At 43.7% G+C, this 17,588-nt stretch overlaps 1 protein-coding gene across 11 annotated transcripts in view; it reads left to right on the forward strand.

Moving 5' to 3' along the window:
• The window catches only part of FAM222B (family with sequence similarity 222 member B), a 101,087-nt gene that overhangs the window by 32,468 nt on the left and 51,031 nt on the right, over positions 1-17,588 (forward strand). The window contains exons 1-2 of one of the 11 annotated variants that reach the window (XM_063599162.1): positions 10,962-11,233; positions 17,476-17,562. The exons of 6 other annotated variants lie outside the window; for them this stretch is intronic. The gene's annotated coding sequence lies outside the window, so the exon portion shown is untranslated. Of the gene's footprint in view, positions 1-10,959; positions 11,234-11,262; positions 11,285-17,475; positions 17,563-17,588 lie in introns of those variants that run through there. 4 more of the 11 variants (XM_014342111.4, XM_003812694.5, XM_055101884.2 and 1 more) reach the window with 4 other exon arrangements.

Below are 17,588 nucleotides of genomic sequence, written 5' to 3' on the forward strand. Positions count from 1 at the left end.
TGTGCCACTGCACTCTGGCCTAATTGCACCACTGCACTCCATGTGACAGAGCTAGACACTTTCTCAAAAAAAAAAAAAAAAAAATAGAACGGAGTGGTGAGCTCTGTTGAATGCTATATAGAGGTCACGTAACAGAGAAGTACTCACAGGATTTGACAACCTAGGGATTATTGGTGACTTCCAGTAGAACCGTTCATTGGAGTGGTGGAAATAGAAGTCTAATTGTAGTTGATTGAGGGGGAAAAATAAGATGAAGAAACATTTGATCATTTTTTTTGTTTTTGTTTGGTAACAGGTTTTGGCACCCAGTTTCCTTGAAAACTTCCTGTGTCATTGTAACTAAGTACTTACCTGTTTGTATTCCAGTTTAATATGTTTTTTTTCCCCCCCCAAGATGGAGTCTCAGTCTCTTGCCCAGGCTGGAGTGCAGTGGCGTGATCTTGGCTCACTGCAACCTCTGCCCCGAGTTCAAGTGATTCTCCTGCCTCAGCCTCCTGAGTAGCTGGGACTACCTGCGCATGGAAGCACGCCTGGCTAATTCTATATTCATATATGTGTGTGTGTGTGTATATATATGTGTGTGTGTGTATATATATATATATATATTTTTTTTTTTTTTTTTTTTTGAGATGGAGTCTTGCTCTATCGCCCAGCCTGGAGTGCAGTGGCGTGATCTCAGCTCAGTGCAATCTCCGCCTCCTGGGTTTTAAGCAGTTCTCTCTGCCTCAGTCTCCCAGGTAGCTGGGATTACAGGCGCCTACCACCATGCCCGGCTAATTTTGTATTATTATTATTATTTTTTGAGGTGGAGTTTCGCTCTTGTTGCCCAGGCTGGAGTGCAATGGTGCAATCTCGGCTCTTTCCAACCTCCGCCTCCCGGGTTCAAGCGATTCTCCTACTTCAGTCTCCCAAAAGTGCTGGGATTACAGGCTTACGCCACTGCGCCCAGCTTAATTTTTGTATTTTTAGTAGAGACGGGGTTTCACCATGTTGGCCAGGCTGGTCTTGAACTTCTGACCTCAGGTGATCCACCTGCCTTCGGCCTCCCAAAGTGCTGGGATTACAGGCGTGAGCCACTGTGCTGCCTGGCCTTTTTAAAAAATACTTTTAGGCCGGGCGTGGTGGCTCATGCCTGTAATCCCACATTTTGGGAGGCCGAGGTGGGTGGATCACGAGGTCAAGAGATCGAGACCATCCTGGCCAATATGGTGAAACCCCGTCTGTACTAAAAATATAAAAATTAGCTGGGTGTGGTGGCGCGTGCCCGTAGTCCCAGCTACTTGGGAGACTGAGGCAGGAGAATTGCTTGAACCCAGGTGGGGGAGGTTGCAGTGAGCCGAGATCGCACCATTGCTGGGATTATAGGCGTGAGCCACTGCACCCAGCCTATGTATTTTTGTTGAATTAGTATCTTTCAGTGTTTTTGTGCCATTATTTTATTTTATTTGTTTATTTATTTTGAGACGGACTCTTGCTCTGTCGCCCAGGCTGGAGTGCAATGGTGCGATCTCGGCTCACTGCAACCTCTGCCCAGCCCCAGGTTCAAGCGATTCTCCTGCCTCAGCCTCCTGAGTAGCTGGGATTACAGGCATGCGACACCACGCCCAGCTAATTTTTGTATTTTTAGTAGAGATGGGGTTTCACCATGTTGGCCAGGCTGATCTCCAACTCCTGACCTCATGTGATCCACCTGCCTCAGCCTCCCAAAGTGCTGGTATTACAGGCATGAGCCACCTCTCACCCGGCCCTGTACGATTATTTTATATGGACTCCTATTTCCAAAAACCTGCTTTAACTACTTTTATGAGCAATACAGGTAACTGGTGAGCGAATGAGACTTTTTATAAGGGTTAGGCCCTTGGTCTATAAGAAAAGCAGACTGACTTGACCTTGTTCTTAAAGTACATCAGTTTTCTCAGCTGTCAAATGAGGATAACAGGACCATTTTGGCTTGTTGGGTGGTTGTGATGCATGACTACTAATGAAAATAATTGTAAAACACTTTTGCAAGTTAAAGTGTGATATAAATGCTAAATAATAGTTCTTTATTGGGATGTTGTGAAAATAAGCAACATGCTTTCTATTGGGAGGCCTTAAATTCCTTTTGAGGAGGCAATATATTTTTATAAGTACTATTAGATCACTTTAGAATGTTCATATTATTAGAGTTTTGGCCAGGCGCGGTGGCTTACACCTGTAATCCCGCACTTTGGGAGGCCGAGGTGGGTGGATCACGAGGTCAAGAGATCGAGACCATCCTGGCCAATATGGTGAAACCCCGTCTGTACTAAAAATATAAAAATTAGCTGGGTGTGGTGGCGCGTGCCTGTAGTCCCAGCTACTTGGGAGACTGAGGCAGGAGAATCGCTTGAACCCAGGTGGGGGAGATTGCAGTGAGCCGAGATTGCACCATTGCACTCCAGCCTGGCAACAGAGCGAGAGTCCATCTCAAAAAAAAAAAAAAAAAAAAAAAAAAAAGAGTTTTACCAGACTGGGCGCAGTGGCTCACTCCTGTAATCCCAGCACTTTGGAGGCTGAGGCAGGTGGATCATTTAAGGTCGTCAGGAGTTTGAAACCAGCCTGGCCAACATGGTGAAAACCCACCTCTACTAAAAATATTTTAAAAAATTAGCTGGGCGTGGTGGCAGGCGCCTGTAATTCCCGCTACTCGGGAGGCCAAGGCACGAGAATTGCTTGAACCCAGGAGGCAGAGGTTGCAGTTATCCGAGATCTTGCCACTGCACTCCAGCCTGGGTGACAGAGCGAGACTTCGCCTCAAAAAAAAAAAAAGTTTTACCATTTTTGCTTTTTGGTTCAGATGAGGAATGAATTCCACCTTACGGTACTTGCATTGCTGAATGTTTAAAGGACTGATGGGAGTGACTTATTGTGTCTATATTTATAGCATCACAGCCAATCAATAGAAACACTCACACACAAAAGACACTGAAAAAACATTTTAACTTGCTATAGGTAACACCTTAAAGACATTTTAATGCAGGATTAGGTGATTGTTGCAGTTAGGCTTTGAAGAGTGACATGGTACCATTTTAGACAAAACTAACACTCCTTGTTCCATACCAGAGTCTAAATATAGAATCAGTGGCATCATTACCTGTAATGTACTTAGGAACTACATTGAAATTTGAATCTGTTGAACTAAATTTTTCTCAGCCTTTTAAGTGACATTAACAATAGAGGAAAATTGGGATGTTGTCTAAAAGCCAATAAGGGAAAACTGAAATGGTTATGGGATAGTCTGCTGACGTGCTGGGAACTTTACCCTGACACCTCACCTGGGATCGTATATATTGTTTTTAGTATAGGGACCTGTGTGTTGCTAATTTTAGAACAAAGTAACATGAAGTTTTTTTAGCTTTATGCAGGTTGGACTGGAATCTTTTTTTCTGGAATTTGAGTTCTTTCACAATCCATTACCTTTTTGTATCAAGGACAAGTGAAAGGCTTAGGTTTCTTTTCCTCTTTGATGGGAAGACTGTACTTGCTTTTGCTGGACTCAGGCATTATCTGCTTTTGCATTTGCATTTGGTGACTGCTAAAAGGGTCCTTGAATGACATGCTTTCACAGCAAAGACAGTTGAGTAATTTTATTTTCTTAGAGACGTTTTATTTCTGTGGTTGTAGTAAGACTCCCTGTTATTTGCTTTCATCATCAGCTTTGTTCATTCTAGGCTTAGGGATTGGCTTCCACTGTTTTACATTCATAGGCAAAGGTTCATTTTATATTCATATTTTAGTTCTCTTGGATTTAATTTGTAGCTTATATGTATCCATTATATTGAATAGTTTCCTTCCTAGATTAGGTATTTCATAAAACTTCTAAATATTTTTAGGAATGTATTACTTATGCTTGACATCTTTATCATTATTTTTTTCATTCAAAATAGCCCAAGTTTCTCTGGAAGCTTGCAGTTGGCAGTACTATCAAGACAAAATGCCTTTAGGACTGTATGGAGAAGGCACTTTCCACCACTACCTAACAAAATGGAATATATATATAATTTTTGACTTTATGTATTTCTTCTGTGATTTACTAGCTCATATTCTTTGAATATTTTCCCCTTTGGTTATTTGTCTTCCTCTTATTTAGTTATAAGAGTTCTTTGTATATTGTGGCATTCAACTCTTTTTTATGTGATGTTAGTATTCCTTAAGGCTATGAATGAGAAGTGAGAAGGGAGGCTATTGCATTAAATGCTAATCCAAGATGGTGTTTGGTTAAATTGTTTTATTGTTTGCCTTGATTATTTGAGCAATGGTAAGCTTCTTTTGTCTCTTCCTTTCCAAAGATGCATAGAAAAGCTCCTTCTGTCTGAAGTAAAGTGTTGGCTCTGTGTTGGTTATAATTTGCTTTTTCTGGCTTGCACAGCCTTCTTTTTGTTTTCTGTCTTCTGACAGATTATAGGATTGTGGGGAAACAGCGTCCAGGGCTTTTTCAGGAACCGTGCCATTTTATCTACAGGAGAAGCCATTGGCTTTGGCACTAGAAGGGAATTGGCTGTGCATTTAAAGATGCCAAATCATGCTCGATTCACAAGTTTGCTGTCTCATTTTGTCTATGTGTGTGAAACTTTTTCAGGATTTTGGCTTTTTACTTTTTCTACCATGTGCTACCCCATCAGTATGAAAAATTAACAACTTGCCCCTTCTTTCCAGCTCTCTACTCCCAGAACATACAACCCAAACATCCTAAACCATAACAAATGATGGAGCAGTCATTTTAAAGATTAGGGAAAAATATACCATACAAGTGTTTCCCTTTGGCACCCTTGTCGTGACTTTGAGCTTTAATTCTGGTTTATCAGTCATTCCTATAGAGTCTTGTTATTTTTATTTTTATTTTTTATTTTTATTCTTATTTTTTTTTGAGATGGACTCTCGCTCTGTTGCCCTGGAGACAGGCTGGAGTGCAGTGGCGCGATCTCGGCTGACTGCAAGCTCCGCCTCCCAGGTTCACGCCATTCTCCTGCCTCAGCCTCCCAAGTAGCTGGGACTGCAGGTGCCCACCACCACGCCCAGCTAATTTTTTGTATTTTTAGCAGAGACAGGGTTTCACCGTGTTAGCCCAGATGGTCTCGATCTCCTGACCTCATGATCCGCCCGCCTCGGCCTCCCAAAGTGCTGGGATTACAGGCGTAAGCCACCGCGCCTGGCCTATTTTTATTTTTTTAAAGGCAGGGTCTTGCTCTGTCACTGAGGCTTGGGAGTGCTGTGGCACGATCATAGCTTACTATAACCTTGAACTCTTACTCCTGGGCTCAAATGATCCTCCCACCTCAGCCTCCCAAGTAGCTGGAAGTATAAACCACCCCCTACACCCCACCTTCATGCCTTTTAAACTGCATACAATAGATTTTGAAGCCTAACCAACTAGTTATTTTAGCAAATCTTCTTTACCAGATAATGCTTCTACTTTCATAGATAGAAGTTTAAAGATACCATCTAGGTATAGGTTATTTCCATTTAGATTAAGGCCAGAAATGTTGTTATTAGGAGAAAAAGCCAATTTGGATAGGCTGGTTTGTCTAGTGTGAATTATTATATATAAGCACATGTTTTTCCTCTCTCTTCTAGGAATGATTCTCCTGTCCTGTCCCATATCCATAGTCTCCCAAAGTCATGGGTTTGATTCTCTACTCTGCATTCTCTGTTGTAGTTTGCCTATTATTATTATTATTATTTTGAGATGGAATTTCACTCTTGTTGCCCAAGCTGGAGTGCAATGGCACAATCTCAGCTCACTGCAACCTCTGCCTCCTGGGTTCAAGCGATTCTCCTGCCTCAGCCTCCCGAGTAGCTGGGATTATAGGCGACCACCATGGTCGGCTAATTTTTTGTATTTTTAGTAGAGACAGGGTTTCACCATGTTGGCCTGGCTGGTCTCGAACTCCTGACCTCAGGTAGTCCAGCCTCGGCCTCCCAAAGTGTTGGGATTACAGGCGTGAGCCTCTGTGCCTGGCCTTATTATTATTATGATTATTAATTTTTTTTTTTTTGAGACAGAGTCTCACTCTGTTGCCCAGGCTGGAGTTCAGTGGTGCGATATCAGCTCACTGCAATCTCTGTCTCCCAGGTTCAAGCGATTCTCCTATCTCATCCTCCTGAGTATCTGGGATTACAGGCATGCGCCACCACGCCCGGCTAATTTTTGTATTTTTTAGTAGAGATGGGGTTTCACAATGTTGGCCAGGCAGGTCTCGAACTGCTGACCTCAGTTGATCCATCTGCTCGGCCTCCCAAAGTGCTGGGATTACAGGTGTGAGCCACTGCGCTGGGCTTATCACTATTTTTTTTTTTTAACAGGCATGTCTTCTCTAACTAAACTAAGTACTTTAAAGACAAAGACCACATCTTATTAATCTTTTTGTCTCTGGGGTCTAATAGAATTTCAGGCATACAGGAATACAGTACATATTTGATGATGTTGGTGAATAAGTAAAACAAAATCCCAGATTTTATTTGGATTTTTATACTCCCCTCTAGTGTCTGAAACAGAAAGTGCAGCCAGTTAAAACCCTTTAATTACTGTTACACCTTGCTACTTTGAAGTGATAGTGCCAGGAATTCCCTTAAAAAAAATTACCACAGTGTTTTTCTCAGGCCTACTGTTCTCTTGAAGTCTAATGAACAATAAAGGTTTTATTAAAGTTTCTATGCTCTGTGTCATGGGTGTTTGAATTCTGTAAATATGACGTAGCAGTTCTTTATGAGGAAATTGTCTTTTTAAGACTGTTTGCCTTCTTTTCGGGTGCAATCATTGTTTTTTTTTTTTGTTTTTTTTTATTCCGTTCTACTGGGAACTGTGTCGTTTTGATTGGAGTAAATTAAGTGTCAGAGTTACATTTTATTTTATTTTTTTTTTGGTTGTTATAAATGCCATTTAGGAAATTTGCAAAATAGGGTGCTCAAGAAATAATGAGGTGCAAACTGATCAGTCTAGAGGGATATTACCTAAACTAATTTTTAGTCTAGCCTATTGATCTCTTCCATCTATTTTTGAGAGATGTTTATGTTTTAATATCTTTTACTGACTATAAAAGATATGTTCAACATAGTTTAAAGATGATAAAATCTGTAATTTCACTAAGTTAACATAGTAAAAATGACAAAATTAATGCTTTTTATTTACGTATTTATTTTTTGAGACGGAGTCCCACTCGCCCAGGCTGGAGTGCAGTGGCATGATCTTGGCTCATTGTAATCTCTGCCTCCTGGGTTCAAGCAATTTTCCTGTCCCAGCCTCCCGAGTAGCTGGGATTACAGGCCCCCACTACCACACTGGGCTAATTTTTTTTTTTTAATTGTAGCGATGAGGTTTCACCATGTTGGCCAGGCTGGTTTTGAATCCCTGACCTCAAGTGATCTGCCCTATTCAGCATCCCAAGGTGCTAGGATTGATTACAGGCGTCAGCTACCATGCTGTGCCTTAATTTTTTTTTTTTTTTGAGACGGAATCTCGCTCTGTTGCCCAGGCTGGAGTGCAGTGGCACGATCTCAGCTCACTGCAACCTGCGCCTCCCGGTTTCAAGCGATTCTCCTACCTCAGCCTGCTGAGTAGCTGGGATTACAGATGCGCGCCACCACACCCGGCTAATTTTTGTACTTTTTTTTAGTAGAGATGGGGTTTTACCATATTGGCCAGGCTGATCTCAATCTCCTGACCTCGAGATCTGCCTGTCTCAGCCACCCAAAGTGCTGGAGTTACAGTCATGAGTCATCACACCTGGCTGCTAATTTTTGTATTTTTTGTAGAGACAGGGTTTCACTGTGTTGCCCAGGCTGGTCTTGAACTCCTGAGCTCAAGTGATCCACCCACCCTGACCTCCCGAAGTGCTGGGATTACAGGCATGAGCCACTGCACCTGGCCCGCTTTTTTATTTTTTAAAAGATGTAATAAAGGCCGGGCACGGTGGCTCACGCCTGTAATCCCAGCACTTTGGGAAGCCGAGTCGGGCGGATTACGAGGTCAAGAGATCGATATCATCCTGGCTAACACGGTGAAACCCCGTCTCTACTAAAGAATACAAAAAATTAGCTGGGCTTGGTGGCAGGCGCCTGTAGTCTCAGCTACTTGGGAGGCTGAGGCAGGAGAATGGCATGAACCTGGGAGGTGGAGGTTGCAGTGCGCCGAGATCGCGCCACTGCACTCCAGCCTGGGTGACAGAGCGAGACTCTGTCTTAAAAAAAAAAAAAAAAAAAGATGTAATAAATTCTCTTCTTCAGTTCTCCCTACCTGTATTCTTATTCTCTCAATAACTACTGTTGACGGATTGGTGTAACATCTAGATATTATATTGGACCAAGAGATGTATATTTATATGTGTTTAAAAAATAGCTGTGATGCTGGGCGTGGTGGCTCATGCCTGTAATCCCAGCACTTTGGGAGGCGAGGGGGGTGGATCACCTGAGGTCTGGAGTTCGAGATCAGCCTGGGCAACATGGTGAAACCCCGTTTCTACTAAAAATACAAAAATTAGCCGGGCACGGTGGCTCGTGCCTGTAATCCCAGCTACTCGGGAAGCTGAGGCAGGAGAATCGCTTGAGCCCGGGAGGCGGAGGTTGCAGTGAGCCAAGATTGTGCTGTTGCACTCCAGCCTGGACGACAGAGCGAGACTCTTATCTCAAAAAAAAAAAAAAAAAAAAGATCGGCCTGGCACGTTGGCTCATGCCTGTAATCCCAGCACTTTGGGAGGCCGAGGCAGGCAGATCACTTGAGGTCAGGAGTTCGAGACTAGCCTGGCCACCATGGCGAAACCCCGTCTCTAGTAAAAATACAAAAGTTAGCCAGGCGTGGTGGTGTGCACCTGTAATTTCAGCTTCTTGGGAGGCTGAGGCAGAACTGCTTAAACCTAGGAGGCGGAGGTTGCAGTGAGCCAAGATTACACCACAGCATCTCACCACTGCACTCCAGCTTGGGAAACAGAGCGAAACTCCGTCTCAAAAATAAATAAAATAAAAACAGGCATGTCATACAGCTCCTTTTCCATCTTCCAGGAGTACTGAGGTTCTTATATATGAAATGTTTTGAGTTCCAAGGTAGCCTAGACTGCTTAAAGTTTTGTTTTGTTTTAAATTATAGTAGTGTTCGGGGGGATTAAGCAGTGTTGTAGAGTGTGATGTAGATATTTAATGTTATGCACTTGCAAGAACGCTGAATAAAAATGACATTCTAGGTAATAGCTTGCCTTCCTGACCCCCGTTTTCTTTTTCTTTTCTTTTCTTTTTTTTTTTTTGGAGTTAGAGTCTTACTCTCACTCAGGCTGGAGTGCAGTGGCACGGTCTCTGCTCACTGTACTCTGCCAAGTAGCTGGGACTACCGCGCGAGTTACCACGCCTAGCTACATCTAAAATTTGTGGTAGAGATGGGGTTCTCACCATGTCACCATGTTGACCAGGCTGGTCTCGAACACCTGGGTTCAAGTGATCTGCCCACGTTGGCCTCCCAAAGTGCTGGGATTACAGGTGAGACACACCGCGCCCGGCCAGTTTTCTTAAATGAGCCCCATGTAGTGCTCTATCACTACACCCCAGAAAATATACCACAGTGTTTAAAATGTCCTATTCCATGCCGGGCGCGGTGGCTCACGCCTGTAATACCAGCACTTTGGGAGGCCGAGGCGGGCGGATCACGACGTCAGGAGATCGAGACCGTCCTGGCTAACACAGTGAAACCCCGTCTCTACTAAAAAATACAAAAAAAAAAAAAAAAAAAAAATTAGCTGGGCGTGATGGCGGGCACCTGTAGTCCCAGCTACTCCAGCTACTTGGGAGGCTCAGGCAGGAGAATGGCGTGAACCTGGGAGGCGGAGCTTGCAGTGAGCCAAGATCTCGCCACTGCACTCCAGCCTGGGCAACACAGCGAGACTCCGTCTCCAAAAAAAAAAAAAAGACAAGAAAAAAAAAACAACTGTCAAAATCAGGAAAGTAACATTGACACATTACTTCCATATAATTATCAGATCCTCTTCAAATGTTGCTTATTATTATACCAGTTATATACTTTATAGCAAAAAGGATCCAGGTCAGAATCACACATTGCATTTATTTTTCATGTTGTCTTAGTCTCCTCCAGTCTGGTTGCTGAGAGTATGTTCCCCATAATATTAGGTATATGACTGAACAAGGATTAGGTGTTTGCTTCCTAATTGTACTGAAACCTGCTAAAGGAATGGTTATCTTGGGATTTAACTGGATTAGATACATCCAGCTAAATACATTGGATGTTTTGTATCTGAAACAGGTTGGAGCCAACTATGTGTGGTTTTTTTTTGTATGTGTGGTTTTTTTTTTTTTTTTTGGCTGATGATTTCATGTATTCCCTTCTCCACCCCACCAACTTCTAGATACATACTTTCCCAACATGCCTCCAACGCCCCCCTCCCCCCCCCCCCCCCCCCCCGCTTAATTTCTGCGTCACGGGAAGCACGAGTTTCCGACAGGGAGGATTGATGTGTGCAATTGATTTAATATGCAATCCTAAATCCGTCCACTGTTACAGGGCAGTGCAGTTGATTAGACTAGAGGCAGAGAGGCTTGGGGAGCATCTTTTTACTGTCGAGTGTCTCCAGGTGGCAATTGCTGTTGAAGTCTGAGGCACTCTGGGAGGTATCGCGTGGGTGGGGGGGGTCTCCTAGTACCCAGGCAGAAAGTGGGAGGGGACAAGGGGACAGAGGGAGAAGGGGTGCAAAGGGGCGCAGCTTCACCTGGCCCAGCTACGGGATGCTTGGCTCCTGGCTTTGGGGTAGGGGCCGGGAGAGATGGGGGCAGCGCTAACAAAGAGGAGCCGAGTCGGGCCGGGTCCGCGGGTAGCGGGCCTATCCCGGTGGCTGACCTCCCTGTGGGCCTCCCCAGTTGGCTGTTTGGCGAGTCGCTCTGCTGGCTCCCTGGCTCGCCATTGGCTGTGCAGACAGGAGGGGGCTCGCGAAGAGCCAGGGTGGAGGTGAGGGGGCGGGGCTGGCTTCCGGCGGCGGCTGGGAGCAAGCGGCAGCCGGCTGGGGGAGGGGGTGTCGGCGCACCGCGGAGTCCTGCGCTCCGTGAGCCTGGCACCCGGAGCAGCCGCCTCCCCCTCCCCCTGCCTAGACCGCTAGAAGCCCCCTCTCTTCCATCCTCCCGGGGCACGGGTGAGCTGGGCTCAGCTGCCCAAGGCGGGCGGGGCGGAGCCAGGAGCCCCACCAAGCGCTGCGGAGCGAACCTCACCTTTCCAGGGCGCAAGGTGTGTGTGTGCTTTTTCTAACGCGACCCCGACTTCAGCCGACTTAACCTTGTAAGAAAAGGGGAAATGGAACGGGAAATAATGTCTCTGGATCCCATCAGTTTATTTTGATTATCTGTTTCTACCCTTCATCATTTTTTTTCCTTCCCTTCATCTCACCCCTGCAGATGGGTAAGGAGATTCAGGACTCTTATCTCTTTTTACTGATGTGTCGATATCGGTCGCATAGTAAAATGCACAGAGAAGAAAAGAGGAGCCCTTTTTTGTGTGGTATCTGATGCAGTAAACCGTAATTTAAAAAAAAGAAAAGGCAAGCTAGGAGTGGATATTTGGAACTGTACTGCATGCGTGTCCATTAAGGTTGTCTTCACCATTTTCCTCCTTGGGACTGCCTTGATCAGCAATAACAATCTGAAAGGAGAGGAGGTGCTAGTGGAAAGAGGGAGCAGCCCCAGTCAAATGGTGGTTAAAGGAAATCCTGATAGTTGTTAGATTAACTCTGCTAAAGTCTCTTCCTGGAGTACATTGTCACCGGCTTTGTGTAGTAGCTCATCTCTGTTGGAGAAACCTGACTAGAGCAGGCAAACTTACCTTGCTGTTGCTGAAACTTAAAAGTCTTATCTTTTTCTCTGTTGGTATATTTCTTATATTCACAGACCCTCGGAGGGACTAGTTTCTATCGTCAAAAACCAAAACCAAACTTAAAAAAACAAACCTCCAGATGTATTTTAGTTCGTGGGGTTTTTTTGTTTTTGTTTTTGTTTTTGTTTTTTGAGACGAGTCGCGCTCTGTTGCCCAGGCTGGAGTGCAGTGGCGCGATCTCGGCTCACTGCAACCTCTGCCTCCAGGGTTCAAGCGATTCCCCTGTCTTAGCCTCCTGAGTAGCTGGGATCACAGGCACCTACCACCATGCCCGGCTAATTTTTTGTGTTTTTAGTAGAGATGGGGTTTCACCATGTTGGTCAGGCTGGTCTCGAACTCCTGACTTCGTGATCCTCCTGCTTCGGCCTCCCAAAGTGCTGGGATTACAGGCGTGAGCCACGGCGCCCAGCCTCGTTAGTCTTTTAAAAAAGGTTCCTCTCCCCAAACTTTATGAATTTGGGTGGCTGCAGCATTACAACTTAAATGAAATTTATCTTTTTTGAGTTCCTTTGCTTCTTCATCTTAGGGATCCTTTCTTTCTGAAGAACACCTATCTCCAGTCAAAATCGGGAACCTCTTTGTAGGCTTTAAATTGAGAAAAACATTTTCAGTGGAAAATAGAAAATCCAAAATTTTTGATGTTAGAGACAAAGAGAGTTTGTGTGTGTGTGTGTGTGTGTATGTGTCTATGTTGGGTGGCAACTTGCTTTAAGTGGGCATTTTCTTTCTTCTTTTTTTTTTTTTTTTTTTTTGAGACTGAGTCTCGCCCTGTCGCCCAGGCTGGAGTGCAGTGGCGCGATCTCAGCTCACTGCAAGCTCCGCCTCCCGGGTTCACCCCATTCTCCTGCCTCAGCCTCTCCGAGTAGCTGGGACTACAGGCGCCTGCCACCACACCTGGCTAATTTTTTGTATTTTTAGTAGTGACGGGGTTTCACCGTGTTAGGCAGGATGGTCTCGATATCCTGACCTCGTGATCTGCCCGCCTCGGCCTCCCTAAGTGCTGGGATTACAGGCGTGAGCCACCGCGCCTGGCCTAAATGGGCATTTTCAACGAAACGTGTTTGGAGCAGGTTTATCTTAATGTTGATTAGCAAAGAGCTACAGTACCAGAAGGGATGAATATTTTTTTTTTTGGCAGCACTTTGATAAATATTAATTAAAATGGTTCAGAGTTTATGTAATACAGGTTCAGTTTCCCACGATTGTTGTAACTGGGGTCCACTTTTGAAGACAGAATTGATACACTGGAGCTGTCTTACAGTTTTGGCTAGATTAGTGATTTTTTTCTTTGCATTGATTTATTAGATCTCTAAACAATTAGGAGCAATTTGGGATGAAAGCAAGTATTATAAAAAATAGGGATAATGGGATAGGAAACCATTTCAGCTGTGGAAAGTAATAGGGATTAGGAAGCTTACTTTACCTTTTTTAAAAAGAAGATTTCAAATACCTTAGAATAGACATGTTACTAAAAAGTAGATTCACAGTAATCCTGTGTCAGGTTTTGGGTTTTTATTACTCACTTGTCCCTTAAGGCTCCATGAGTTGTATTTAAATTGGGAGGGAAAGGGGATCCCCCAGATGTTGACTAGTTAACTTGCTACTGAGAGTGAACTGTTAAAAATCACTGATTGAAGCCTTTACAGTTAGCTAGTATATAAAACAGAGTTAGCTAGTATATAAAACAAAGTTAGCTAGTATATAAAACAAAGTTAGCTAGTATATAAAACAGAGTTAGCTAGTATATAAAACAAAGTTAGCTAGTATATAAAACAGAGTTAGCTAGTATATAAAACAGAGTTAGCTAGTATATAAAACAGAGTTAGCTAGTATATAAAACAAAGTGCGCTTTGATATCTAAGGTATAGGAAGCTGGGGAAGTGACCAAAAAAACCAGTTGGAAGGCGGGGTGCAATGGCTTGCTCCTGTAATCCCAGCACTTTGGGAGGCTGAGGTGGGTGGATCACTTGAAGTCAGAAGTTAAAGACCAACATGGTGAAAACCCCGTCTCTACCAAAACATAAAAAAATTAGCTGGGCGTGGTGGTGCACTCCTGTAGTCCCAGCTGCTTGGGAGGCTGAGGTGGGAGAATTGCTGGAACCCGGGAGGCAGAGGTTGCAGTGAGCCAAGGTTGTACCACTGCACTCCAACCTGGGTGACACAGTGAGACCCTGTCTCAAAAAAACAAAAACAAAAACAAACCAGTTGGAGGCTGTACAATTTCAACTTGCTTCTGTCAAAAAACAAGTTTGCCCTTCTATTTGATATCTGGGTGGTTTTTATGTTCTCTACCCATGGGTGAGCAGTAAGTACAGCTTTATAAAGTTATACTTCACTCACTTTTTTATATTACTATTTTTTAATTTTTATGTTTTGTAGAGAATAGGGTCTGGCTCTGTTGCCCAGGTTGGTCTCAAACTCCTGGCCTCAAGCAGCCCTCCCAGAGGCCTCCCAAAGTGTTGGGATTAAGGTGTGAGCCACTGCACCCCTCCAAGCCCGATATTTCTATTTTCTTGACTGATTTGTGTGATCACTGTTTTGCATGGTGCAATAATTAGGGGTTCCTGAAAGAATTTTCCCAGGAGACAGAAGACTATGTATAGAACTAATCATAAATGTATTTGCACTGATGTTCAAATATCATTTAAGGGGCATGGAAATCCTGGAATTTGGTCATCTGCAAGGAAACAATTATAGAAAGCCATAATCTCTTAGGTTGAGGGGTCATAGTGCTGGTTGAGGTTAAAGCAGTTGATTTAATTTTCTTTAGCAGTCTGTTTTTATCCATCCTGCTTATTTCATTTCTCTCTCTCTCTCTTTTTTTTTTTTTTTTTTTTTTTGAGACAGAGTCTCGCTCTGTCACCCAGGCTGGAGTGCAGTGGCACAATCTCTCTGCTCACTGCAGCCTCTGCTTCCCAGGTTCAAGCAGTTCTCCTGCCTCAGCCTCCTGAGTAGCTGGGACTACAGACACGCACCAGCACGCCTGGCTAATTTTTGTATTTTCAGTAGAGACAGGGTTTCACCATGTTGGCCAGGGTGGTCTCAAACTGACCTCAGATGGTCCACCTGCCTCGGCCTTCCACAGTGCTGGGATTACAGGCATGAGCCACCGTGCCCGGCCCATCCTGCTTATTTCTGTGAGTCACGGCTTGGAATGTGTTAAGAAAAAGGACTCTATGTTCTCTCTAAAGGGAGACTCGAGACTAATCCCCTGTTCACATCAGAAGTATAAAATGATCCCCTTGAGAAGGTGAAAGAAAAATATTGGGCCCTTGGCATTGCTTGATTCTCAGAATAATCAGCTTGAGTGTTGTAAGGTTTGGAATTGGGAAAAGCTTACTCTAGGTGAGAAAATATTAGAGGCAAAGGAGACTCTGAGAATGCTCTGTCAATTGTCAGAGACTTATTTAGAACAATGGATGCATTCATATGGAGATGTGGGTGATGGTAGTTTTTAGCTTTTCAGCTTTTTCAGTCAGGTGTCAGAGACAATATTTTGTGTGTTTAAGCACAATCCCCTCCCCCAGGGTTTGACTCTTGGAAGCTGAATCTTTTGAGGAAGTTGTTTGCTATGAGTCTGAATCCTGAAAGTAGAGGACTTGATGGAGTCTGTAATCTGTTTACCACTCAGATGAGGATGTAGAATTTATTGTTGGTGAGTTACTGAACTCTTCCTAAAGAATGGTTGCTAGGCAAATTTTCTCTCAATCAGTTTAACCCTTAGTAGTTTACAGTCTGTTCTCAGTGAAGGCCAGAGCTGTCTTTCTAATGATACTGTCCTTAAAGAATCCTTGTTGGATATGCATGTGTGTTGTTCAGTGGCTCAAAATAAAGGACTGGAATGATGTATGGTTCTCTCTTCATCCAGGACAATTTAGCTTTTGGTAACCTGGGCTGGCATTGTTATTAATTTCTCTCCTAGATCAAATGGTTGGTGGGGTTGCTTTCCAACGTTAAGACACCACTGTGTTTGATTATTTTGGTTTTGTAACTAATAGGGCAATGAGTAATGCATTCATTTTGGAAACAGGCCAGTGGTAACACAGCTCTTGGGCCTGCTGGACGTGTGGAAAAATAGGACAGAGTAAACAATTGAGGGCATAAATAATGAATCTTCAACTGAGCTCTGGGAGAGTGAGGGAGATTATCCTCAGAGCTGTTCAGTCTGGCAGTAAAAGGGAAAGAGTCCACTGAATTAATTACCCAGACTGTATTTGATACTACAGGAGTTATGAGATTGTTGAAACCATTCAAAACAAAGTTACCTTTCCGATACAAACTTTTAATCCATCTTTTTGTTTGTTTTAAACCAGACATTTGAATTGTTCATTTATTTTTTAGAGTCCAGGCCTTTGTATCTTCTTTAAACTTTGTTCTATATGTTAGCATTCTGTGAACACTTGATGGTCCTTTTGTTTAGTCAGATCTTAGAAGTTTACTTCATTAGAGATTTCATGATCTGTAAATACATAAAACGTCTCACAAAAGGTTAAGACAAGAGTTTGGGCCAGATGTGGTGACTCATGCTTGTAATCCCAACACTTCAGGAGGCTGAGGCGGACGGATCACTTGAGGCCAGGAGTTCAAGACCAGCCTGACCAACATGGTGAAACCTCATCTCTACTAAAAATATGAAAATTAGCTGGGCATGGTGGCACAGGCCTGTAATTCCAGCTACTCAGGAGGCTGAGGCAGGAGAATTGCTTGAACCCAGGAAGTGGGGGTTGCAGTGAGCTGAGATTGTTGGACTGCACTCCAGCCTGGGTGACAGTGAGACTCCACATAAAAGCAAAACAAACAAACAAAAACACACACACACAAAAACAAGCGTTTCTTCAGCCCAAGAATCATTTCCAGTATTAAGATAAATATTTGCCAGGCGCAGTGGCTCACACCTGTAATCCCAGGACTTTGGGAAGCTGAGGCAGGCGGATCACCTGAGTTCGGGAGTTCGAGACCAGCTTGACCAACATGGAGAAACCCCATCTCTATTAAAAATACAAAAATTAGCTGGGTGTGGTGGTGCATGCCTATAATCCCAGCTACTTGGGAAGCCCAGGCAGGAGAATCGCTTGAACCCAGGAGGTAGAGGTTGCAGTGAGCCGAGATTGTGCCATTGCACTCCAGCCTGGGCAACAGGAACGAAATTCCATCTAAAAAAAAAAAAAGAAAAAAAAAGATAAATACTCTTACTTTTGGATAGTTTTTATCCAGTGAATTAAATGAACATTGGTCTCAGCATTTCTCTGAAGTAGGGAAAACTAATGGCCTGTGATTATCTAAATAACTTAAGTGATTTGGTAGTGAAGTCAGACCGAGAGCCAAGGTCTCTGAATTCTTCTTTTCTCTGAATTTCTAATATAGCTTATTATTTTCTCCAAGAAATTTCAGGAACCCTATTTGAAATGATTTGAAGTTTTCCTATCTCTACCCTGAGAGGCTTTTTTTATCTTTCTGGTTGTGAAGGGGATCCAAACACCAGTATGCTATTATTAATCAAAAGAAGAATGCTCAAGATGAGGTATTGGAGAAAGAAAAAATAAAGTTGTTAAGAAAAGACCAACTTGAAGGTGATTTTATTTTGTTTTGTTTTGAGACAGGGTGCCGTCCCAATTATATTGTCCAGGCTGGCCTTGAACTCCCGGACTCAAGCAGTACTCCTGACCCAGCCACCGAAGGGACTACAGGTGTGCACCGTGGTGCCCAACTTCCA

Source organism: Pan paniscus, chromosome 19 (assembly GCF_029289425.2).
Source record: "Pan paniscus chromosome 19, NHGRI_mPanPan1-v2.0_pri, whole genome shotgun sequence".
Classification (NCBI taxonomy): Eukaryota; Metazoa; Chordata; class Mammalia; order Primates; family Hominidae; genus Pan; species Pan paniscus.